This window comes from Callospermophilus lateralis (genome assembly GCF_048772815.1).
Source record: "Callospermophilus lateralis isolate mCalLat2 chromosome 8 unlocalized genomic scaffold, mCalLat2.hap1 SUPER_8_unloc_1, whole genome shotgun sequence".
Taxonomy (NCBI): domain Eukaryota; kingdom Metazoa; phylum Chordata; class Mammalia; order Rodentia; family Sciuridae; genus Callospermophilus; species Callospermophilus lateralis.
In genome coordinates, this window is record NW_027510150.1 from 936834 (window position 1) to 962569 (window position 25736).

The 25736-nt window shown below is 38.0% G+C and overlaps 1 protein-coding gene and 1 pseudogene across 1 annotated transcript in view; both read left to right on the top strand.

The window, feature by feature from the left end:
* The window catches only part of LOC143385793 (broad substrate specificity ATP-binding cassette transporter ABCG2-like), a 166046-nt gene that overhangs the window by 93286 nt on the left and 47024 nt on the right, over nt 1-25736 (top strand). The gene's annotated exons all lie outside the window — the stretch shown is intronic.
* On the top strand, nt 4582-25496 carry LOC143385788 (broad substrate specificity ATP-binding cassette transporter ABCG2-like; annotated as a pseudogene).

Here is a 25736-nt window from a genome sequence, read left to right on the forward strand (position 1 = left end):
GGATTTAGAAGATTTTAACTTAAACCTGTGAAGGCAAACTGTCCTCTTAATTACAAGGAATAGTCTTATCAGGCATTCTTGAGGTCACTCTGCTCTTTTGCAGGGGTTTCTCCTGCACTTTTTAACACAACTGAGTCACAGTAACATCTTGTGGCCTTTTTTAGTGAATTTACTTTTGTGTTCTACTAGCCTAATTTAATATTTTGTTTATTTGAGCATGCCTAATTTAAAATATTTTTGAGAATACCTTTAAAATGAATTCTAAACTGCAATTATAGAGTCACTTTGTACATGTTAGCTTTCTATTTTTTCTTCTGCTGATTTTCTTCTTTTTCTAAGGATAACTGTTCTTCAAGGCCACTTGTAGGCTTATTTCACAGTCCTACTTGAATGCAAACAGCTAAGAGTTAACTTGTATATTTACTTACAAATGAGGAAAATGGAAAAGAAGAGGTAATAAATGAAGAGAAGAGTCAAGAGGAGAAGAGGAATGAGGAAGAGGAGAAGGAGGAGAAGGAAAAAGAGGAGGAGGAGGAGGAAAGGTCACAGTCTTTTTAAAAAATCAGGTTGCTATAAGATCTGCTGTACCAAAAAAAATTTGGTCCACAGACTTCATAAGACTGCAAAGGAATATCTTAAAATTTATTTGAATGAAATAGGTTACCTTGGCTTCTTCTGTTTTGTCATAAATATAATTTGGATTGATATGTCCTTTAATAAACTGGTAAATTCATATTGCATTATCACTCCTGTGCATCACGTGTATCAAGAACATCAAGTTAACTTATAAGGGTTTTCTTTGACAAATAAAAAACTTGAAATGCTTGTCTGATGTCTCAGTAATGCAGGTATAACTGTCAAAGATAGATTAAGTAAAGAGAAATGAGATACATGTTTATAAATCTATTTTTTGTGTAGCTTGAAGTTCTACAGTTCTTTTATGCTAAATATGATAAACTATCTGGGTCATTTCTAAATGAGAAATTTAGGGGATAGAAGATGTCTGTTGCCTATCTTTTAAAACAGCTGGATATAATCACTAAGGATGCCCATATGTCTGAGTGTGGTAGCACCCACTGTGATTTGCTCAAAGAATCAGAAGTTGAACTCCAGCCAGGTTTTCATTGTACCTACTCCCTTTGCAGCAAAAAAGGGCAGCATTGACTTACCTGGGCCAACAAGACAACACTCAAACTATATTACTAAGCAATCTTAATATCACCCTGAATTCAGGATAAACTCACATCCAGCCACCATGTTTCCCACTATTGCTAAAGAACCCATTCATGATCATATCCACTTATTAAGCAAGTTTATTCCTGACATCCTGAGCTAATAGAGCTGCCTTTGGAGAGTCCAAAACTTGAGATTTCCACATACAGGAGCAGTTTTTTGAACCAAGGTTTGGTAACTTGCTACAACAATGACCAAAATACCTGATAAGAATACTTAAAGGAGTAAAAGTTTATATTGGGCTCACAGTTTCAGATATTCAGTTCATAGTTAGCTAACTCTCTTTCTTAGAGTTCTATGTGAGGTAGAAAGGAAAGACAAGGTGGAGGAAAGTTGGTGAGCTCTTGGAACACAAGGGCCCAGTGGGAGAGGAGGAGAGGAGAGAAGGAGAGAAGGAGATGAAACAATATAATTTTGACAAGTTTTGTCACAATCCTTCATTACTCCTGAAACAGGAGAGGAGGACAGCCAAGGACAAAATACAAAACCCAAGGACACTTACATAATGAACTACTTTTTCTGGCCATGTCCCACCTGCCTAATATTGTCACCCAACAGTCTATTCAAATTATTATTCCTTCAAAATGATTAATCTACTATCAATATTACTGCTCTCATGATCTAATAACTTCACTCTGAACACTCCTGGATTAACACATGAGCTTTTCCTGGGACACTAAGGATTCAAACCACAAAAGACAGCACAGAGATGATTATAGGGTGGTATAAGAATTTCTGGAAGCAGAAGTTCTTTCACCTAGTTTCTTAACACACAAGGCAGGAGCTTGTGACTCTAAGAAGGCCACTACACTGAGGTGTGGAATAACTGGCCCATAAAAATTTAATTAAAAAAAACTATTTTATGAATTAGATGAAAAATAAAGTGAAAACTTTTTGATTCTCTTGTTTGGCCCTGTTTTGAGTGAAGTTGTGATTCTAAGAATTGTGTCTTTATATGTTCATTTTATCAATGGATCTCACCTTTAAAAACAATGATTTTCTCATTATAAAAATTGTATATTTGCATTAGGTCAACTGTAAAAAAAATTACACTAGAATTGTATTTTCAACCAACTATTTTATACACAGAGAATTTTGGTATATGTTTGGATTTATTTATTTACCTCTTTACGTGTGTCTAGGGGATACATTCAGGCTGCAAGCCCTCTATCATTGAGCTTCATCCCAGCATTCTAATTCCTTTTACTTATATAATCTCAAAATACTATATAAACCTATCATCCTGGTTTTTTTATTTATACTTTATATCAATATCACATTTTCTTTCTCGTTTTTATAGATACTTTCTTTGAACTACTTTCAGAAAATGTTGATACCTCAATATTCATTAAGATCTGATCATCAACAACGTATCATAATTTTGGTTTAAAATAAAATCTGAATAAAATGCATTACCTTTTTAAAATTTGTTTTAATTAGTTATACATGACAATACAATGATCTTAACATGTCATACATTTGAATCAGATGGGATATAATTTCTCATTTTTCTGAGTGTACAGGTTGCAGAATCACATTGGTCATGCAGTCATGTATATACCCTCAGCAATAGTAATATCTATTTTATTCTGCTGTCCTTCCATTCCCCCCTTCCCCTCCCCTCCCCTCCCATCACTTTTCTCTAACCAATCTAACGTGTACCACTTCTTCTTCTTTTTCCCCTCACATCGTCATACCTGTATTCTGTGTGACAAAGGGAGTCTCCTTCCCTCTTCCATGCAATTCCCATTCTCTCTCCCTTTCCCTCCCACCTCTCTTCCCTATCTAGAGGTAATTTTCTTCTCATGCTCTTCCTCCCTACTCCATTTTGAGTCACCTCACTTTTATCAGAGAAGACAGTCAGCATTTTTTTGGAAGGAATTGGCTAACTTCACTTAGCATAATCTGCTCTAATGCCATCCATTTCCCTGCAAATGCCATGATAGTTTTATTTTTTAGTGCTGAGTAATATTCCATTTTGTATGAATGCCACATTTTTTTTATCCATTTATCCATTGAAGGGCATCTAGTTTGGCTCCACAGTCTAGCTATTGTGAATTGTATTGCTACAAACATTGATGTGGTTGTCTCCCTGTAGTGAGCTGTTTTTAGGTCTTTTGAGTGTAGTCCAAGAAGAGGAATAGCTGGGTCAAATGGTGGTTCCATTCCCAGTTTTCCAAGGAATCTCCATACTGCTTTCCAAATTGGGTGCACCAATTTGCAGTACCACCAGCAAAGTATGAGTGTACCTTTTTCCCCAAATCCTCGCCAGTACTTGTTGTTGTTTGACTTCCTAATGGCTGCCATTTTATTGGAATGAGATGGTATCTTAGAGTAGTTTTAATTTGCATTTCTCTGATTGCTAGTGATGGTGAGCATTTTTCATGTATTTGTTGATTGATTCTATATCCTCTTCTGAGAAGTGTCTGTTCAGGTCCTTGGCCCATTTGTTGATTGGGTTATTTGTTTTTTTTTGTTGTTGTTGTTTAACTTTTTGAGTTCTTTGTGTATCCTCCAGATTAGAGCTCTATCTAATGTGTGAGAGGTAAAAATTTGTTCCCAGAATGTAGGCTCCATTTTCACTTCACATATTATTTCTCTTCCTGAGAAAAAACTTTTTAGTTTGAATTCATCCCATTTGTTGATTCTTGGTTTTAATTCTTGTGCTATATTAAGTAAATTGGGGCCTAACCCCACAGATGGAGATTAGGGCCTACCTTTTCTTCTATTAGACACAGAGTCTCTGGTTTGATTCCTAGATCCTTGATCTATTTTGAGTTAACTTTTGTGCATGGTGAGGAGAACTCTAATGAATAGACAGGGGTAATTTACGGAAGAATCTATAAATTCAAACTCCTTATCTGTATTTAGAAAATTGCCCTACATATAAATAGTAAAAGTTATGAGGTTGAAAGTGGGATAGAGAGAGGAAGAAAAAGAAGAAAAGAGAAAAAAATAACAAGGAAAGAAAGAGTGGGAGAAAGAAAAGAAAAAAAATAAAGGGGTGGGGAAAGGCGGGGCCTATGCAATTCCTCTATATTATATTATTCTGGTGATTCAGTTCTTAAAGTCCAATTTCATGCAAAGTTCTTGGATTCACATATGTGAGGACCAGAGAGGGAAGGGTAGAGGAGATTGGATGAGAAGAGCGAGAAAGGAAGAAGAAAAAAAAGTCTCAGAACTCTGTTTTCTTTTCTTCCAGTAGGTGGAGTTGTCTATTCCTGGTTTGAGTCTCTGCATTCAGGTTAATAGCTAAGCCCCCCCCTCCCAAAAGCTTATGGGAAAAATTCTGAGTTATCACAATTGGGGGTGGGAGAGTTGGAAACTGGGTACCTGATCAGCCGCAAAATGGCGATGGTAGCCACACCCACTGATAGATGGTGAGTAAGGTTTTCCAAGATGGATTCCATCTGTTACTCACATAGGGTGTATGGTGAGGTGGGGGGTGCTGGGGAGACCTTGTGCTTTGTCCAGAGCTTGGTCCACAAGCAAAGCCTCTGTTCTGTGCCATCTTCCATTTGTGCTGAGTGAGCGCTGAGCGATGGCTAAGTCTTCCATCTCATAAAACGTATTTGTATATGAGCCTTCCCTGTGTCTTTATTATTATTGACAGAATAAATGCTAAAAGAATAACATATACTTGATGCTCTTTAAGTTTACAATACAGTATCTTCAATATTCTAAAAATTAATGTACTGTCCATTTTCTTTTCTTCTATTCATGCCTGAGTATTCCTGAATGTGACAAAACATTAACAATAATTTTCAGAGTCAACAACATAATGCCTGTGTGGTTTTCTTTGTAAACTGCAGATAGAAGGATTTCTCCATACAGGTACTACTTTCTGAGGGTAGGGGCCAGGGTAAATGCTGGAATGGCAGTGCTCACTCACAGAGTCTGGTCACCAGCCCTTCTCCTGAACAATACTTTCTTCTGGGGTTTTCACAGTCTCAAACTCTTGCAGAGAAGTAATTATTTCAGCAGTGTGAAGACATTGAAATCTTCTACAGGAATACTTTCATTCTATTCCTCCACCCCCTTAGATTCATTTCCTGATGTATTTGGCCCTGGGGCAACCATCTAATTTGTCCCAAACTCATTGACCAAAAATTGCCTATTGCCCTTGGGATGGGTGAAGTGTGAGAGGAAAAGCCTCAGTGTCAGAGTCTCCAGCACTCAGGGCCAAGGATGGCAGCAGAGCCACAAGAGGTGTCCATCAGCCCAGGAAGTCTCCACTGATACCAGACATAAATTGCTTCTGTTCATTTAGAAAAAGCACCAGATGCTGGGGTTTTGTTTTTTTCTCTTTGTGGTCAGAGAAAGTGTTCTCTGTGACATGACTCCATGGGAAGGTGGTGGTCCTGGACATTGGGTGACCTGAGCACAGGAGGTTATCAAAGTCTTTCAGGCTGCACCACACCTTTTGCCTTCTTGTCCCCACCCTGTTCTGGGCTAGCCTGACTTCAGAGTCTGGGAAGCTCTTGGTATTCTGGCCCTGCAGCCTGAGCCTTACATAGAGAAGTCCCATTCAGGCTCTCTCCTAGTGGTCCAGCTTGCTCCCCATAGCCCTCAGCTGTGCTGCTAGCACCTTCTCAGGCAGCTACCTGTGGTGAGTGCTCCACCTCAGGGCATCTGGTGCCATGGGGTTGTCTCCATCCTGGGAAGGGCTCTGTGGAGGCTGCAGGCAGTGTCCTGGCTCCCTGCAGACCTTGTCCCTAGAGAGCTAAAGGAAAGGGGAGGCATTCAGTCCTCCACTGAGGAGAGAGGGGCAGGAAGAAAGAGGTAGGGAAAAGGAACCAGGTGACCTGCGGAAAGTGTATCAGGATTGTCACACCAGCACAGAAGCTTGGTGGCCTTGTGGAAGCTGTTGTTACAGGGCCTGTGTGGAAGTTCATGCTGACTCCTTTCAACTTCCGTATCTGTGCTTTGTGTTACCAATTTTATGCTCTGCTTCGGAGCACATGCATCCTGAAGACTGGAGCCCTTGGTCACTTGAACTACTATTAAGTGGGCAAGTTTTTATAACAGGAAAGGTGCGTTTGTATTGGGAGCACATTTTGTTAGAAAAGAGCACACTGCTCAAATAAGATGACTGACTTTGTACCCTTGGCAATTTAATTTGAGAGTAGAAAATAAAAACTTTCCATTCAGAATGTTTTCTCAGAAAACTATGTGGGTGTGCAACTGATTCAGGTCTGGTATGAGTCCTGCACAAGTCAATTAAGATAAAACTCTTGCCTGACCATAAATATGTGAAGATAATGAAAGTTAATATTGATGGATGAAAAATTAGTGAACATGAGAATTACTGCTGGTGGAGCAAATATTTGTCTGCATTAATATTTTAAAAGGATTGGACAAATAATTATTTTTCTTATCCCCAGGACATTGTTTTCTCACAAGTTTGGATAGTTTTTCTATAGTTTTTGAGCTCTTTTTTAGAGTTTTTCTGTGGGTATTTTGGTTTTGATAGTTAAATTTAAAAATTAACCAACTATTTACAACACTTATTAAAATAATATTGAAAACATTCAAATAGTCCACAAAATTCAGACCCAAAACCAGATTATAACCTAGCTTTTAAAAAGTGCATGTATAAGAAGAGAGCATATTATATATTCATGTATTATATATGAATTGTAAATATATATTAATATATAATGTATATTAATATACTATGTTAATATATACTAACATAATGTATTAATTATATATTAATATATGATATGTACTATATATGTATAATATGTAATAATATAAATTATAAATATATATATTATATGTGAATTGTAAATGCTCACTCCAGTTTCAGAAAATAATACTGATTCATAATAACAAATGTTTATTGGGCTTATTTGTTCCAAGACCCTGGGCATTATTCAGGAGTTTTCTTAGGGAACACATTATTTTTCTTAAGTTGTATTAAAATACACACAGGAGCCTGCAAACCCATTTCTACATTTATTATCATTAGGCATCCATGAAGCATTTGAAGTTAGCATAAGAAAAATGAAATAAAATTCCAACTAGAGTGAAACATTGCCAGAGAGAGCATGTTGGAATGGACACAGATGAACTGAAAGGCCTTTGCACTTAAAAAAAATTGTATCCTGGAGGCCATAGTAGAAAGAAAATGATCAATAATTCCCTCTCCAGCTGGTTCTTCACAGAAGCTTTGCGTGGCTTTTTGTTAAATTTTAAACTTTTTGTTTTATTCCCATGTTTTTGGTGTATTTTAGTTGTCTATAACAACAGGAATTGTTGATACATTTTCATGCTTCCATGTTCATTCTTCTGTATTTTCATTCTATGTTCATTCTTCTCTAAATGAATAACCTGTTTGCCAAGCACCCACCATTTTTCAACAGACTGTCCTTTCTCCCATGTGTGTTTTTGGTGCCTTTGTCAAAGATGATCAGAGGAGTACTACTAAATGATTTTGTCTATGAGTCTCCTATTCTGTACCATTGGTCCATGTGTCTATTTTCATGGCCCTTATTTTTGAGGAATATGTATTGTGTGTCACATGAGGATGCAGAAGAAATTGAGGAGTGGCAATGGAGAGCACCCTCAATGCTGCCCATATGCATGCAGTAGTGCATGGTCTAAGTGTACTTCCTAAGGAAGATTGTTTTAGCTGTAACAAGACACACTTGGACACTGAGACCCTGTAGTCTCATATGCTACTGTTGATGGCTGGAACTTAATTGGGGATAAACCTACATTTTATAGAGGCATAGGTAACCCTCATGTTCTTTAAATAACATGTAAATATATTGTCCTTTGCTTTAAAAACATATGTATATGTTTTTCAATGGACACACACTAATTTAACATAGGTAAGTGTTTGGTGCAACATTTCCTTATACATCTATATTGTGCAATGATCAGATGAGGGTAATTGTTTATATGTCACCTCAGACATCGTGCTGACACTTTTTGATATGAGTTTGGTAGCAGTTGAAGACATTACCAAGGAGGAAGTTTACACAGTGTTAAGAATGAACCATATACTGTGGGGTAGGTAGTTAGGATTGAAATGTTTTAATGAAAACTAAAGGGCCCAAATGGCCTCCTTACCTGTATCTATAGGTTCTATAGACCTATGAGAACCTCATATGTTCTTTAAAATAATCAATGCTGAGTTCACATCAGAATGTGAACCAAAAGTTGATAGTATAGTTGATTTGGTCCTCATAACTTTTTTTCTTTACAATAATGTATTGTATAATTTTATTCTCATACCACATATCTCTGCTACTTAAAGTACACTTCTGTGGTTATCAATATATATTGACATTTATATATATATATATATATATATATATATATATATATATATATATATATATATTCAAAGCTATTAATGCATCATGATCCCACAAAATCCATACTGATGAGTAATCATTCTCCCTATTCACTAGGAAGCTGAGAAGAGTGAATACCACATTTAAGTCATACATTTAGTTGATTTACATAGAGAAAATATTCAGTGTCATCTTATTTAAAGTCAGTAGTGTAGCAGTTGTTTAAGAGAGAAATGGGTGATAAATACAGAGAAAAGTTGCTATCCAACCTTCTGTTCCCATCCTGGTGTCTATGAATAAGTTTGTTTTCAGAGGAAGAAAATCAACTGTACTTGTCTGGAGACCCTGCTGAACCAATATTCCTATATTGATCACTACCTTAATATCTTTTGTTTGTGACTGGAAAGGCCTTGCTGCTATTTAGAGCATGGTCTTGCTGGAATTTAGTTCTTAGGTCCAGCTAGCATTAGGAAATCCACTTCAATTTATCCAGAGGGTGAAATTGAAGTTTCTTTTTTAAAAAAAAAAATTAATTGTTTTAAATCCACCACAACAGTGGAATGCATACAATCCTTATTACACATATAGAACACAATTTTTCATATCTCTGTATATAAAGTATGTTCACATCAATTTATGTCATTATATATTTACTTTTCTAGAAGGTAATGAGTCTGTGATCTTTGCCTGAAGTCACTGGAGGTGAGTTTTATAAAGTTGTACAAAGCACCATTGAGAGGTGCCAAGTTTATCTACCCTCTCACAGAAGATCTAAATGGGGTGTCAGTAGGGTGGGGTCAGCTTGATGCAGAGAGGAGACAAAGGGTAAGGACTTCTCATCTGCCAATGTTGCCCCCTGACTCCCACAGACACCCCTCCCCCAAGACTTGTTACCTACTTCTCTTATTTAAATTCACAGGAGTTTCTCAGTAGAATCTCTCTTAAATTTACATGAGTTCTTCTCTAGTTTCAAAGGGGTATATTGTCAACCATTATTGTACTCTTTTTATTCACCTGATTGGTCATTGGTTGGGAGAGGATGAACTTTGGGATGGTTTGGAAGAAGTTCATAAAGAACATTTAGAAATCCTCTGTTTGGTTGTCCCTTTTAAGACCTCTCAATTTGGAAATATGACATCTAATTGGAGTGCAGGTGTTTTAATTTGTATCCTCCTCTCATTATAGGTTTTCAAGTTTTCTTATCACAGTAATTTGGGCTGTCCTTTGGAAAGGAACCTACTCATTGCAGCACAGTTTTAAAAAAGATTGGTTTAAATGTGTTCATGTTTTGTTATATCGTGTTTACAAATTTCATTTACCTGGACTGCCAACTTACTATTGCTTTTCCCTCTACAGAAAAACAGAACTCTCCAAATGTCTTCCAACAATGACCTGATGTCCTGGTGACTCTGATGTCCTCCCTGGGGCAACCTCCAGGGACCAGAAAGGGCTTGTGCTAAGTTTCCACAACATCTGTTATCATGTAAAAGAGAAGAGAGGCTTTCTATTTAACCGAAAAACAACTGAGAAAAAGAAACTATCAGATATCAAGTAGGTGCATAAAGCTTCAAAAGGATCACCTTATTGACTTAGAATGAACTTCAGGTTTTAGCTATTACCAATAAACTGCTATTGATATTTGCATTCAAATATCTAATTAGACATATTGAGCATTTTTCCTTTTTGCTAAATTAGGAAAGAAATGATTGGATCAGAGATCAGGCCCAGAAACCCGCGGAGCGGCAGAACCACCCCCAACGCCTGCAAGGTAGGTGCACCTGCCACCCACTGGCAGGTCAGGCCCAGCAACTCTCGGAGGGACACAGCTGCTCCACGCGCATGCAAGGTAGGCGGAACCGTGACCACTGACAAAACAGGCCCAGTGGCCCGCCAGACACATCGCCCTGGTTGGGGAAAGGGCAGAGTCAACAGGCACCTGCAAGGTAGGCGGACACGCGAACCACCAGCAGAACAGGCACAGTAATCCGCAGAGTGGCAGAGCCACCCCCCGAGCCTGCAAGGTAGGCAGACCTGCGACCCACCGGCAGGTCAGGCCCAGAAACCTGCGGAGGGGCACAGCTGCCCCACGCACCTGCTAGGTAGGCAGAACCGTGACCACCAACAGAACAGGCCCAGCGGCCGGGCAGACACATCGCCCCGCCCCGGTTGGGGGAGTGGCAGAGCCGCCGGGCGCCTGCAAGGTAGGCAGACCTGCGACTCACCACCCGATCAGGCCCAGTGACCCGCGGAGCGGCAGAGCCACCCCCGCGCCTGCAAGGTAGGTGCACCTGCCACCCACCGGCAGGTCAGACCCAGCAACTCTCGGAGGGACACAGCTGCTCCACGCGCGTGCAAGGTAGGCGGAACCGTGACCACCAACAAAACAGGCCCAGTGGCCCACCAGACACATCGCCCTGGTTGGGGAAAGGGCAGAGTCAACAGGCACCTGCAAGGTAGGTGGACCCGCGAACCACCAGCAGAACAGGCACAGCAATCCGCAGAGCAGCGGAGCCACCCCCCGAGCCTGCAAGGTAGGCAGACCTGTGACCCACCGGCAGGTCAGGCCCAGCAACCTGCGGAAGGGCAGAGCTGCCCCACGCGCCTGTAAGGTAGGTGGAACCGTGACCACTGACAAAACAGGCCCAGTGGCCCGCCAGACACATCGCCCCGGTTGGGGGAGGGGCAGAGCCGCCACCAGCGCCTGCTAGGTAGACAGAACTGCAACCGACAGACAGAACAGGCCTAGTGGCCAGCGGAGGGGCAGAGCCGCTGCTCACGCCTGCAAGGTAGGCGGACCTGTGACCACCGAAAGAACAGGCCCACCGGAAGAACAGGCCCAGTGGCCTGCCGTGGTAGGCACATTTCCCCAATTGGAGGAGGGGCAGAACCACCGCCAAAGCCTGCGAGGTGGACTTTGCAACTATACAAGAGCAATATAAATATATAGGGGGAAAAATCAATAACACAACAGTTTCACCAAGCAGAAAGAAACGCGATCAGTATGAAAAGACAAGGAAAGAAAGGACCACAAGCAATGCATGTCAACTCAACATTAGAAGAGGTAATATCTGCAGCAGATGGAATGTCAGATAAAGAATTCAGGATATACATGCTTCAGATGATCTGGAGTCTCAAGGAAGACATTAGACAGCAAAATCAGACAATGAAAGACCACTTCGACCGCTTTGACAATGAATTTCATAAACAAATCCAAGAAGCAAAAGATCAATTATACAGGGAGATAGAGGTTATAAAAAACAAACAAAAAGAAATCCTGGAAATGCAGGAAGCAATAAACCAACTTAAAAACTCAATTGAAAATAATACTACCAGCAGAGTAGAACACTTAGGAGATAGAACATCAGACAATGAAGACAAAGTATTTCAACTGGAGAAGAACATAGACAGCTCAGCAAAGCTGTTAAGAAACCATGAACAGAACATTCAAGAAATATGGGATAACATAAAGAGACCAAACTTAAGAGTCATTGGGATACAGGAAGGTATAGAGGTCCAAACCAAAGGAATGAGCAATCTATTCAATGAAATAATATGAGAAAACTTCCCAGACTTGAAGAATGAGACAGAATCCCAAATCCTAGAAGCCTACAGGACGCTGAATGTGCAAAATCATAAGAGATCCACACCTAGACACATTATAATGAAGATGCCCAACATACAGAATAAGGAGAGAATTTTAAAAGCTACAAGAGAAAGGAAGCAGATTACATTTAGGGGTAAACCAATCAGGATAACAGCTAGTCTTTCAACACAGACTCTGAAAGCTAGAAGATCCTGGAATAACATATTTCAAACACTGAAAGAAAATGGGTTCCAACCAAGAATTGTGTATCCAGTGAAATTAAGCTTCAGGATGGAAGATGAAATTAAAACCTTCCATGATAAAAAAAAGTTAAAAGAATTTGCAGCTAGAAAGCCATCTCTTCAAAACATCCTTGGCAAAATATTACAGGAAGAGGAAATGGAAAATATCAATGAAAACCAACAGTGGGAGGTATTACAGTAAAGGGGGGGAATAAACAAAGAGGAAAACAAACCATGTTTAGTAACATAAATAAACAAATATGACTGGAAGAACAACCCATATCTCAATAATAACCCTAAATGTTAATGGCTTAAACTCACCAATTAAGAGACACAGGCTAGTAGAATGGATCACAAAACAAGACCCAACAATATGCTGCCTTCAGGAGACGCATTTGATAGGAAAAGACATACATAGACTGAAGGTGAAAGGTTGGGAAAAATCATATCACTCATTTGGACTTCGGAAAAAAGCAGGAGTGTCCATACTCATATCAAATAAAATAGATTTCAAGCCAAAGTTATTCAAAAGGGATAAAGAGGGACACTACATACTGCTCAAGGGAACCATACACCAACAAGACATAACAATCGTAAATATATATGCCCCAAACAATGGTGCAGCTATGTTCATCAAACAAACTCTTCTCAAGTTCAAGAGTCTAATAGACCACCATACAATAATCATGGGAGACTTCAACACACCTCTCTCACCACTGGACAGATCTTCCAAACAAAAGTTGAATAAGGAAACTATAGAACTCAATAACATAATTAATAACCTAGAGTTAATTGACATATATAGAATATACCAAACAAGATCAAGCAGTTACACTTTTTTCTCAGCAGCACATGGATCCTTCTCAAAAATAGATTATATATTATGTCACAGGGCAACTCTTAGACAATATAAAGGAGTAGAGATAATACCATGCATCTTATCTGATCATAATGGAATGAAATTGAAAATCAACGATAAAAGAAGTAAGGAAAAATCATGCATCACTTGGAGAATGAACAATAGGTTACTGAATGATCAATGGGTTATAGAAGACATCAAGGAGGAAATTAAAAAATTCTTAGAGATAAATGAAAACACAGACACAACATATCAGAATCTATGGGAAACACTGAAAGCAGTTCTAAGAGGAAAATTTATTGCATGGAGTTCATTCCTTAAAAAAAGAAAAAACCAACAAATAAGTGATCTAATACTTCAACTCAAAATCCTAGAAAAAGAAGAGCAAAACAACAGCAAAAGAAGTAGAAGACAAGAAATAATTAAAATCAGAGCTGAAATTAATGAAATCAAAACAAAAGAAACAATTGAAAAAATTGACAAAACTAAAAGTTGGTTCTTTAAAAAAATAAATAAAATCGACAGACCCTTAGCCAAGCTAATGAAGAGAAGAAGAGAGAGAACTCAAATTACTAGCATATGGGATGAAAAAGGCAATATCACAACAGACACTTCAGAAATACAGAAGTTTATCAGAAATTATTTTGAATCCTTATACTCCAATAAAATAGAAGATAGTGAAGGCATCGATAAATTTCTTAAGTCATATGATCTGCCCAGATTGAGTCAGGAGGATATTGACAACCTAAACAGACCAATATCAATTGAGGAAATAGAAGAAACCATCAAAAGACTACCAACTAAGAAAAGCCCAGGACCGGATGGGTTTACAGCAGAGTTTTACAAAACCTTTAAAGAGGAACTAATACCAATACTTTTCAATCTATTTCAGGAAATAGAAAAAGAGGGAGAACTTCCAAATTCATTCTATGAGGCCAACATCACCCTGATTCCTAAACCAGACAAAGACACTTCAAAGAAAGAAAACTACAGACCAATATCTCTAATGAACCTAGATGCAAAAATCCTCAATAAACTTCTGGCGAACCGGATACAAAAACATATCAAAAAAATTGTGCACCATGATCAGGTAGGATTTATCCCTGGGATGCAAGGTTGGTTCAATATACGGAAATCAATAAATGTTATTCACCACATCAGTAGGCTTAAAAATAAGAACCATATGATCATCTCAATAGATGCGGAAAAAGCATTCGACAAAGTACAGCATCCATTTATGTTCAAAACTCTAGAAAAACTAGGGATAACAGGAACATACCTCAATATTGTAAAAGCAATCAATGCTAAGCCTCAGGCTAGCATCATACTGAATGGAGAAAAACTGAAGGCATTCCCTCTAAAATCTGGAACAAGACAGGGATGCCCTCTCTCACCACTTCTGTTCAACATAGTTCTCGAATCACTGGCCAGAGCAATTAGACAGACGAAAGAAATTAAAGGCATAAAAATAGGAAAAGAAGAACTCAAATTATCACTATTTGCAGATGACATGATTCTATACCTAGCAGACCCAAAAGGGTCTACAAAGAAACTATTAGAGCTAATAAATGAATTCAGCAAAGTGGCAGGATATAAAATCAACACGCATAAATCAAAGGTATTCCTGCATATCAGCGACAAATCCTCTGAAATGGAAATGAGGACAACCACCCCATTCACAATATCCTCAAAGAAAATAAAATACTTGGGAATCAACCTAACAAAAGAGGTGAAAGACTTATACAATGAAAACTACAGAACCCTAAAGAGAGAAATAGAAGAAGATCTTAGAAGATGGAAAAATATACCCTGTTCATGGATAGGTAGAACTAACATCATCAAAATGGCGATATTACCAAAAGTTCTCTACAGGTTTAATGCAATGCCAATCAAAATCCCAACGGCATTTCTTGTAGAAATAGAGAAAGCAATCATGAAATTCATATGGAAAAATAAAAGACCCAGAATAGCAAAAACAATGCTAAGCAGGAAGTGTGAATCAGGCGGTATAGCTATACCAGACTTCAAATTATACTATAGAGCAATAGTAACAAAAACAGCATGGTACTGGTACCAAAACAGGCGGGTGGACCAATGGTACAGAATAGAGGACACAGAAACCAATCCACAAAATTACAACTATCTTATATTTGATAAAGGGGCTAAAAGCATGCAATGGAGGAAGGATAGCATCTTCAACAAATGGTGTTGGGAAAACTGGAAATCCATATGCAACAAAATGAAACTGAATCCCTTTCTCTCGCCATGCACAAAAGTTAACTCAAAGTGGATCAAGGAACTTGATATCAAATCAGAGACATGGCGTCTGATAGAAGAAAAAGTTGCCTATGATCTACATACTGTGGGGTTGGGCTCCAAATTCCTCAATAGGACACCCATAGCACAAGTGTTAATAACTAGAATCAACAAATGGAACTTACTCAAACTAAAAAGTTTTTTCTCAGCAAAAGAAACAATAAGAGAGGTAAATAGGGAGCCTACATCCTGGGAACAAATCTTCACTCCTCACACTTCAGACAGAGCCGTAATATCCAGAATATACAAAGAACTAAAAAAAAAATAGACAATAAGACAACAAATATCCCAATCAACAAATGGACCAAGGACCTGAACAGACATTTCTCAGAGGAGGACATACAATCAATCAACAATTACATGAAAAAATGCTCACCATCTCTAGCAGTCAGAGAAATGCAAATCAAAAAAACCCTAAGATACCATCTCACTCCAGTAAGATTGGCAGCCATTAGAAAGTCAAACAACAACAAGTGCTGGCGAGGATGTGGGGAAAAGGGTACTCTTGTACTTTGCTGGTGGGACTGCAAATTGGTGCGGCCAAATTTGGAAAGCAGTATGAAGATTTCTTGGAAAGCTCGGAATGGAACCACCATTTGATCCAGCTATTCCCCTACTCGGTCTATTCCCTAAAGACCTAAAAAGAGCACACTATAGGGACACTGCTACATCCATGTTCATAGCAGCACAATTCACAATAGCAAGACTGTGGAACTAACCTAGATGTCCTTCAATAGACGAGTGGATTAAAAAAATGTGGCATTTATACACAATGGAGTATTACTCTGCATTAAAAAATGACAAAATCATAGAATTTGGAGGGAAATGGATGGCATTAGAGCAGATAATGCTAAGTGAAGCTAGCCAATCCCTTAAAAACAAATGCCAAATGTCTTCTTTGATATAAGGAGAGTATCTAAAAACAGAGTAAGGACGAAGAGCATGAGAAGAAGATTAACATTAAACAGGGATGAGAGGTGGGAGGGAAAGGGAGAGAGAAGGGAAATTGCATGTAAATGGAAGGAGACCATCAGGGGTATACAAAATTACATACAAGAGGAAGTGAGGGGAAAGGAGGAAAATATAAGGGGGAGAAATGAATTACAGTAGAGGGTAGAGAGAGAAGAGGGGAGAGAAGGGGGGAAGGGAGATAGTAGAGGATAGGAAAGGCAGCAGAATACAACAGACACCAGAATGGCAATATGTAAATCAATGGTTGTGCAACTGATGTGATTCTGCAATCTGTATACGGGGTAAAAATGGGAGTTCATATCCCAATTGAATCAAAGTGTGAAATATGATATATCAAGAACTATGTAATGTTTTGAACAACCAACAATAAAAAATAATTTAAAAAAATAATAATAATAAAAAATAAGAATGCTGATCCGTAATATGCTGTAGTGTGGGGGGGCAGTGATGGGAGGATTAAATGAATTCTAGATAGGGAAAAGGGGATAAAGGGAAAGGAAGGGGACACGGGGGTAGGAAACATGGTGGAATGCGATGGTCATCATTACCCTAAGTACTTGTAAGAAGACACGAAGGATGTGACTCTACTTTGTGTATAACCAGAGCTATGAAAAATTTTGCTCTTTATGTGTAACATGAATTGTAATGCATTCTGTTGTCATACATAACAAATCAAATTTTTTAAAAAAAGAAGGCGGCATTGGTTATGTTCCTAAGGATAATGACTGAAATTCTGCAAAGCCACGAGATCTCCAAGAGGTACCTCAAATTCAACAAATCCATGACTAAATTCTTAAGCTCTATTAAACGTGTTCTTTTAACAAAAAAAAAAAGAAAAAGAAAAAAAAGAAATGATTGGATCACTTGTTAAGTGTGTGTTTAGCTTTGAATGGAACTGAACTAAAATCCATTCATTAAAGGGATTGTACCATGTAAATCAATCTTTGAGAAAATGAACAATTAATGTGCAATTTGGTTTCCCTTATGTATGCCACATGGCGGAAATAGGCCTGGTGGTGTCATTCATTTCTTTCTTTCTTTCTTTCTTTCTTTCTTTCTTTCTTTCTTTCTTTCTTTCTTTCTTTCTCTCTCTCTCTCTCTCTCTCTCTCTCTCTCTCTCTCTCTCTCTCTCTCTTTCTTTCTTTCTTTCTTTTTTTCTTTCCTTCTTTCATACCAGCATTGAACCTATGGCACTTAACCACTATGCCACATCCCCTACTCAGCCCTTTATTATGATTTATTTACAGACAGTTCTCCCTGTCTTGCTTAGGGCCTTACTAAGTTGCTGAGGCTAACCTTGAACTCATGATCCTCCTGTTACATCCTCTTGGCCTGATGGGATTACAGGCATGTGCTACCACACTGGCTACTTTATTGCTTTTTGATTGTGAGTATATAATTGATCTTTCCAAACTCTAAAACAGAATTTTTTCAATTTCCCTACTCAAACATGTTTTCTGAAACAGACAAGTTTTAGTTTTGGGTACCTTTGCAGTATATGTCCTTTTTAAATTCTAGAAGTAAAGAGGTTGAAATGATAGTATATTGTGAAAGTACTTTTCTTTTCAAATAGACCTGTTTTAAATGAATTGTCTATTTATAGTTGTTCACAGTCTATAACAATTTACTCATTACTCACTCTAATAAAAACAGGTAGAACATATTTAAATATAAGATCCCTACAATTTAATTGAAGTTACCTAATTTTTTAATATTCCTAATAATTGTGATTTTATTTTTATTCTTTTCATTCAACCAGAAAATCAGAATTCAAAGTTTGGTGTTAAAGTAGGATCTAGAGTGGAAGGGAGATGAGTGTTTCTTTAGAACCTATCACTAAGAGGTACCTCCATGAGTTCACAGATGCTGGGAATTAGGAGTGTCAGTGTTTTTCTGATATTTTGTGAGCCTCTTTTTCCTTTTGATGGTGTCACAATGTAATTTGGCTTTGCTCAGATACTATGACCTATGAGTTCTGTTTGTGTAATAAGGGAAATAATCATTCCTAGAAAAAGCAAGCACCTTCTCCTGGTTCTCCAAGGCTGGAGAGTGGTTATAAAAGAACCTTTTGACTGAGTGTGGCTGAAGATCTATACAGAATTTGGTGTTTGTTGTATTTACTTGATATTTTTCAAGCAACTCTCTACTTTTCCATTAATGCTAGCCAACTCCCATTAGAAATCAAAAAAGTGAAAAGATAGCATAAAAATGTTGAGGCACAGGCAGAAGAGAAATAGCAAGGAACTGAGGGATCCTGGGCTGAGGCCAGAGCTTCTGTATGTATTGAAATTCTGTCCATGCAACAAAATCTGCTGCCTTGCCTACTTCTTCTTTCTTCTGTTGGTTAAGAAATCCTGACTAGGAGAATAAGGAAAGGAATGGTGGATGGAAGGCTTTGATTTTTTGCTACATAATTAGATAGATTTGACTTATGAAAAGCTGACAAGTCTTTTGTGAAATACACAATAATTAAGAAATTGTTGTCCTTACATATTTTGTGATGAAAGAGGTAGAAAGTACCATGCTTTGAATATGAGCAGGTTGAATATATATATATAATGCATACATTGCATAGGGGTTCATTTACCTCACTTATCCTTTCCAGCTAATCAACTAGGGATTCAATACACTAAAGTGGAGATTCACTTATTCAAAAAAATATGGGTTTCTAGTAGGTGTCTGGTGTTATACAAGATGCTGGTGACAGAGATATATCCTCTTTTAGTCTGATGGATGAATCAGAAAACTAGAGCATTTTCCCTCATTCTTGTGGTGATTGACAGAAGTAAGTATTCAAAGACAGAACAAAAGCTCATCACCCTGCATTGAGAACCAGGTGCATGGAGATTGAACTTGTGATAAGTGTGTGTATTGGGGGGGAGGTTGACCATGCCCCAGGAATGACATTTGGATCCTTTGCCCATAAAGAGAACAAGACCAAAGATTGTACCATTATCTACTAACATGCAATAGAACCAACATAAATCCTTCAGGTGACTTTCATCTTTTGTACTCAGTACTTGAGATTCAGTGTGTGGTGGGTAATAGGGAAATGAAGGAGGGAGAAGTGGTTACATTAAGACACAGGCTGGTCGTGAAGATTTTACAGTATGAAAAAAGAGGGCCTCTGCAGACACATGCTATAAAGTTGAAAATTAAGGGGGAATGGCTTGTGAGGGGTCAGAGAATGGTGGAGGGAGGGTGGGGAAACCAGGAAATAGTGGACCATATTTGATGGACATAACTGTCTTGGTGGAATGAAAGTAGCTCTAGACTCTACTTAAACCAATGAGCAAGACTCTGTCAAATCACAGTGTTTGTGAAAATAGGGGGCTGATCCCTGGGCTAGAATGTAAACTCCAGGGCACTAGGAATTTGTTTTCCCATTTGTTATCTACTTGATTTGTTCTCATCTGTGTCCCATCTCCTAGAAGTGTATGTTGTACACACATAGTAGACACGTCATAATTGTATTGCCTGATGAATTGTGGAACAGTCACTGCTCTATATAGGAATGGTTGGATTTGCAATTTTCTGTAACACTGGGGTTTAGTGTCAGAGAAAGCCAAATAGCAGGATCTGTGACATTCTTTGCCTTAACATTCACATTTTGTTCCTGGTTGAATCATTCCGAATGGCTTGATCATTCCTTGAGGAAGTATGTTAAAACGTGGGAAGGTTTTCAAGTAATGAAGACTTAGGGAATAAGGTTTTCCTGGTCATTTTAGAAGCACTTGCTAGGTAGATATTAATAAGAGAGATGTATTAAGAACTGTAGAGAAATGAGCTTTGAGAATTTACCCAGACATTTTGCATTTGGGGGATGGCTAATGATTGAACTCAAGACTTCATGAATGCTAAACATCCATACTAGCACTGACCTATACCCCCAGACCTACCCAGTCATTTGTGTGTCTTTACACTGGAGGAAGGAAGAATATCAAATGAATTAAGAGTTTTCTGAGTCACAGCTGGCTCTTGCTTTACCCCACTCTCATTATACTAGTCCAGTGATTTAGAGTTTCTTCAGTCAATGAACAAAGTGAAAGGTACATTTCACTCCAGCCACTAGCAACCCTAGTTTCATTGTGATAGATCAGGCGCTACAGGCCAAGAAAGGTGAGACCATTCTGGATGTGAGTGCTGTGGGACAGTAGTGTGGGGACTTTCATATTTTATAACAGCTGTACACTCATGGGGTATCAGTATGTGAGGACACATAGCTGTTGGCTTGGATCCTACATTTGGAATAGATACGGATTCCACAGTAGAACACATCTTGATGTGCCTAGCAATTCAAAAGAGAGACTGGCATAAACACCAGAGTTCTGAATGTATGAAGCCAGACTGCTGTGTGCACTCCTGTGCCCCTGCAGTAGCCCTGCCCTTAGTTCTCTTCCTCCATTTCATTCTACTTAGTAGTTTCACCTCTTATATTTAGGACAGCATTGAGCCTATTTGAATTATTGGGCCTTAGCACAGTCAATAATGCCATAATTACCCCTTCTATGCTATCTGATTTTTCAGTGCCCTCAGGCATACACTTGATTTGACTGAATCATAGTTGCATCCATTTTCTGAGAGAAAATGGTTTCTTATATTCTGGGGTGATTTATTCCACTCTTGAATTTCTACTGAAGACACATTAATTTTTGTTCTGATGAGATTCTAAAAGTGAGAATATTGCTGCTTATAAGTCTCCAAATCAGTGGTTCATTCATTGTGTCTGAATTGACTGAGAAGCAGGTGAGGGGATTTGAAGAGGCTGATCATCAAACATTATTCAGAAGTTGTTTTAAGAGGGATAAGAGTAATACAGATAATTGATGAGAATTTACTATTCATTTTGTGATATGTGAACACAAATGGAAATATGTCATTTCCCAAACAGCATTAATGGTTTCAAGATATTTTGGGAATGTGAGGGATTTTTCTTAATTCCTGACTATTGGATGATATCCTATGTATGCTAGACTTCTATTAAGAATGACTTATTTTCTTTAAGTTTCGGTGCTTGTTATCTGTCTGGAATTTCATCAACTAAACATATTCAATGCAGCCCCTAAAACTATAGAACACTATAAAAACTAAAATACTAAGTCAGTATATTTTGTGTTTACAGTGGGATCATGAAACCTGACCTTAATCCTATCATGGGACCCTCAGGTGGAGGCAAAACTTTGTGAGTACAATAGAAAGTATAATTCAAAGCCCTTTTGGTGTTTTTTTAGCTAGACTGTGGAACCAACCCAGATGCCCTTCAATAGATGAATGGATTAAAAAAATGTGGCATTTATACACAATGGAGTACTTCGCAGCATGAAAAAATGACAAAATCATGGAATTTGCAGAAAAAAATGGATGGCATTAGAGCAGATTATGCTAAGTGAAGCTGGCCAATCCCTAAAAAACAAATGCCAAATGTCTTCTTTGATGTAATGAGAGCATCTAAGAACAGAGCAGGGAGGAAGAGAAGGAGGAAAAAATTAACATTAAACAGAGACACGAGGTGGGAGGGAATGGGAGAGAAAAGGGAAATTGCATGGAAATGGAAGGAGACCCTCATTGTTACACAAAATTACATATAAGAGGTTGTGAGGGGAATGGGAAAAAAACAAGGAGAGAAATGAATTACAGTAGATGGGGTAGAGAGAGAAAATGGGAGGGGAGGGAAGGGGGGATAGTAGAGGATAGGAAAGGTAGCAGAATACAACAGTTACTAATATGACATTATGTAAAAATGTGGATGTGTAACCGATGTGATTCTGCAATCTTTGTAATGTTTTGAACAACCAATAAAAAAAAATCAAAGACATTTGATGAGCATTCCTGGTCTGGTCCTAAGTAGTGTATATCACTTGCTTTTAGACTATCTTGTGGTTTGAATCCTAGGACCAGAAAGTTTTATTAAAATTCAGTATGAGTAACAGAACATGATAAGGTGATAAGTCATAGCAGCTTGCCATGTTATCAGCAAATGAGGAAGGATGATAAGGGAATACTATTACAATGGAGAGAAAGAGCTGAAGTTCTCAATGAGCACATGCATCTGAGACAAAAGGTCCTACTACCTGGGTTGGGATCATCAACATAAAGGTCATTTGGACTCTGTGCTGGACAAGCTAACCATCTCTTGCTTTAATGTGTTTGGGATTTTGTATAGTAAATGATGAAAAGGAAGGTAAGAATATCTCTCTCTCTCTCTCTCTCTCTCTCTCTCTCTCTCTGTGTGTGTGTGTGTTTGTGTGTGTGTGTGTGAGAGAGAGAGAGAGAGAGAGAGAGAGAGAGAGAGAGGTAGAGAGAGTGTGTGTATGTGTGTGTACAGACCGTATGTTAAACCATAGATTTTTTTGATTAGTTCATTTTTAACATGAACAAAATTTGGATTCTGAGTATGTGAGAGTTGTAGCCTTTGTAGGAAGGAAAAATCTCACAATATATGTGTCCTTTTATAGGTTGTTAGATATCTTAGCTGCAAGGAAAGACCCAAGTGGTTTATCTGGAGATGTCTGGGTACATGGAGTACCTGAAGATTCCAATTTCCCACATAATACAGGTTATCTGGTACAGGTAAGTATTAGTGATTTTGCCTTTTAGGTTTCCCCTGTTCCCGTAAGGCAAGAGCCTTGGCTTATAGTTTAGTATGCTTCCAATTGAACATACTCATAACCAACTTTATTTGAACCACATTTATAAAAATTGAGGGAGGAGTCAAAAGGAGAGATAGAAAGAACCTGGAATATTAACTTTTAGGTAGTGGTATCAATTCTATCTCTCCTATCATTTCCAAAAGGATCTATTGTTGTCCTTTTTGCCCTTCATTCACCTCTCTTCTTCTCCTAAAGGATGACTTTAGCAATTCCTCATTGAAAGGTTTGTAAGTGTCTAGAAGGCATAATTTTGTGTGCTCCACCTGGGTATGAAAATAGGGAATGAAAATGCTTCCCTTGGGCTCTGAAGTTGTGTGTGTAGAGTTTCTGAAATCCTTAGAGTTGAATGTTCACAGTAGCTAGAACTTTCCTTTGGGTTTGTTATTTTCATTTATTAAATTACATACACTGAATTGATAGTCTTAGAAAAGACGAACTGTTTCTCAAGGAAATCGCATTTGCCTTCAGGATGGTGTTGTGATGGACACCCTGTCAGTGAAAGAAAGTATATGGTTCTCAGCGGCTCTTTGGCTTCCAACAACTATATCAAAACAGGAAAAAAAAAAGAGAGGATCAACAAGGTCATTAAAGAATTAGATCTGGAGGAAGTGGCAGATTCCAAGGTAATGTAAGAAACCTGATAGAATCATAACCAGGAAGGAGGGGCTCCCACGTGGGCAATGTGACCTTAATCAGAATTTTCCCAAAGATTGTGTTGTCAAAATTGGTGGTTTTCTGTAGTGATGAGAAAAGTGATTATTTACATACTAAGAAGGTGGAAATTATGTGAAGAAACAATCTTAACTCTGTCTTGTCCTGGAGATGGAGTAGGTCTATGTGGAGAGAGCCTCTCACCCAGCCTTTTCCATGATCCTCCCACCCCCATTGTTCAAGACACAGATCATTTGATTCTTTGCATTGAGTTTTATTCTTGTTTTTCTTTTTTCCTCTTTTAGCTGCTTTTCTACATTTCCTTCTCCAGGGAACATTGTTACATAATTTTGTTTTGTTTTGTTTTGAGGTTTACATGTGGATGTGATAAATCAAAAGAATCCAAGGATTCCTTTTTTTAATATGGTTCTTTTTAGTTATACATAACCCTGGGATTCATTTTGACTTAATTATAAAAGAATGGAATATAATTTGTTCCGGCTTATTCCTGTACTTCCCCTTTTCCTTTCCTCCTCTACAGATCTTCTGTTTACGGACAGTTTTTTTTTAAACTTAGTGCCTTGTGTATGTATATGATGATAAGATCCACTCTGTTATATTCATAAACGTACATAGGAAAGTTTGGTCAGATTCATTCCACCCTCTTTTCTTATTTTATTCCTATTACCTTCCCTTCATTTCCCTTTGTTTACTCCACTCAACTCTTTTTTTAAAATTTTTTAAAAATCCCTCTCCCCTTAGCTTGAATTAGATTCCACATATCAGAGAAAACATTCAAACTTTGCCTTTTTTTTTTTGGCATTGGCTTATTTCACTTGGTATGATAGTTTGCAGTTCCCTCCATTACTGGCAAATGCCACAATGTCATTCTTCTTTATTACTGAGCAATACTCCTTTGTGTATATATAGCACATTTTCTTTCTCCATTATTCTGTTGAAGGGTACTTAGTTTGCTTATCTAGCTTGGCTGTTGTGAATTTTGCTACTATAAACACTGCTGTGCATCACTGTAGTATGTTGATTTAAATTTTCCTGGATATATACCAAAGAATGGGATAGCTGGTTTATATGGTGGTTTCATTTTAGGCTTTTGAGGAATCTTCATACTCCATAGAGTTTGCACAAATTTTCAGTCTCATACCACCAACAATGTATGAGCATACCTTTGCCCCCACATTCTCACCAACAATTATTGTTATTTGTATTCTTGAAAGTCACCTTTCTGACTAGAGTGAGATGAAATCTCCAAGTAGTTAAAATATATATTTCCCTAAGTGCTACTGATATTCAACATTTTTTCATGTACTTGTTTTCTGTTTGTCTTTCTTCATTTGAGAAGTGTCTGTTTAATTCTTTTGCCCATTTTCTGGTTGGTTCATTTTTTTAATTGGTGTGATAGTTTTTGAGTTACTTGTATTTTTTGCAATTCATGCCCTTTGTGAGGAGCAGGTAGGAAAAATTTCTCCCATTCTGAAGCTTTCTCTTCACACTTAGTTCTTTTCTTTACTGTGCCAACATTTTTGGGTTTTATGCCATCCCACTCATTGATGTTTTTAATTATATTTCTTGTGTTTTAGGAATCTTGTTAAGAAAGTGGTTTTCTGTGCCATCATGTTGGAGTGTTGGGCCAATATTGTCTTCAAGCAGATGCAGCATTTCTAATTTCTAGGTCTTTGATCCACTTTAAGTTGAGCTTTGTGCAGTCTGAGAGATAGAACCTAAATGTCATTCTACTCCATATGGATTTCCAGTCATCCCATCACTATTTGTTGGAGAAGCTGTCTTTTTTTCAACATGACTTTGGCATCTTTTTCTAGTATGAGGTAACTGTATTTATGGGACTTTGTCTCTGTGTCTTCTACTCCATTCCATTAGACTTCATATCTGCATTGGTGCCAGTAC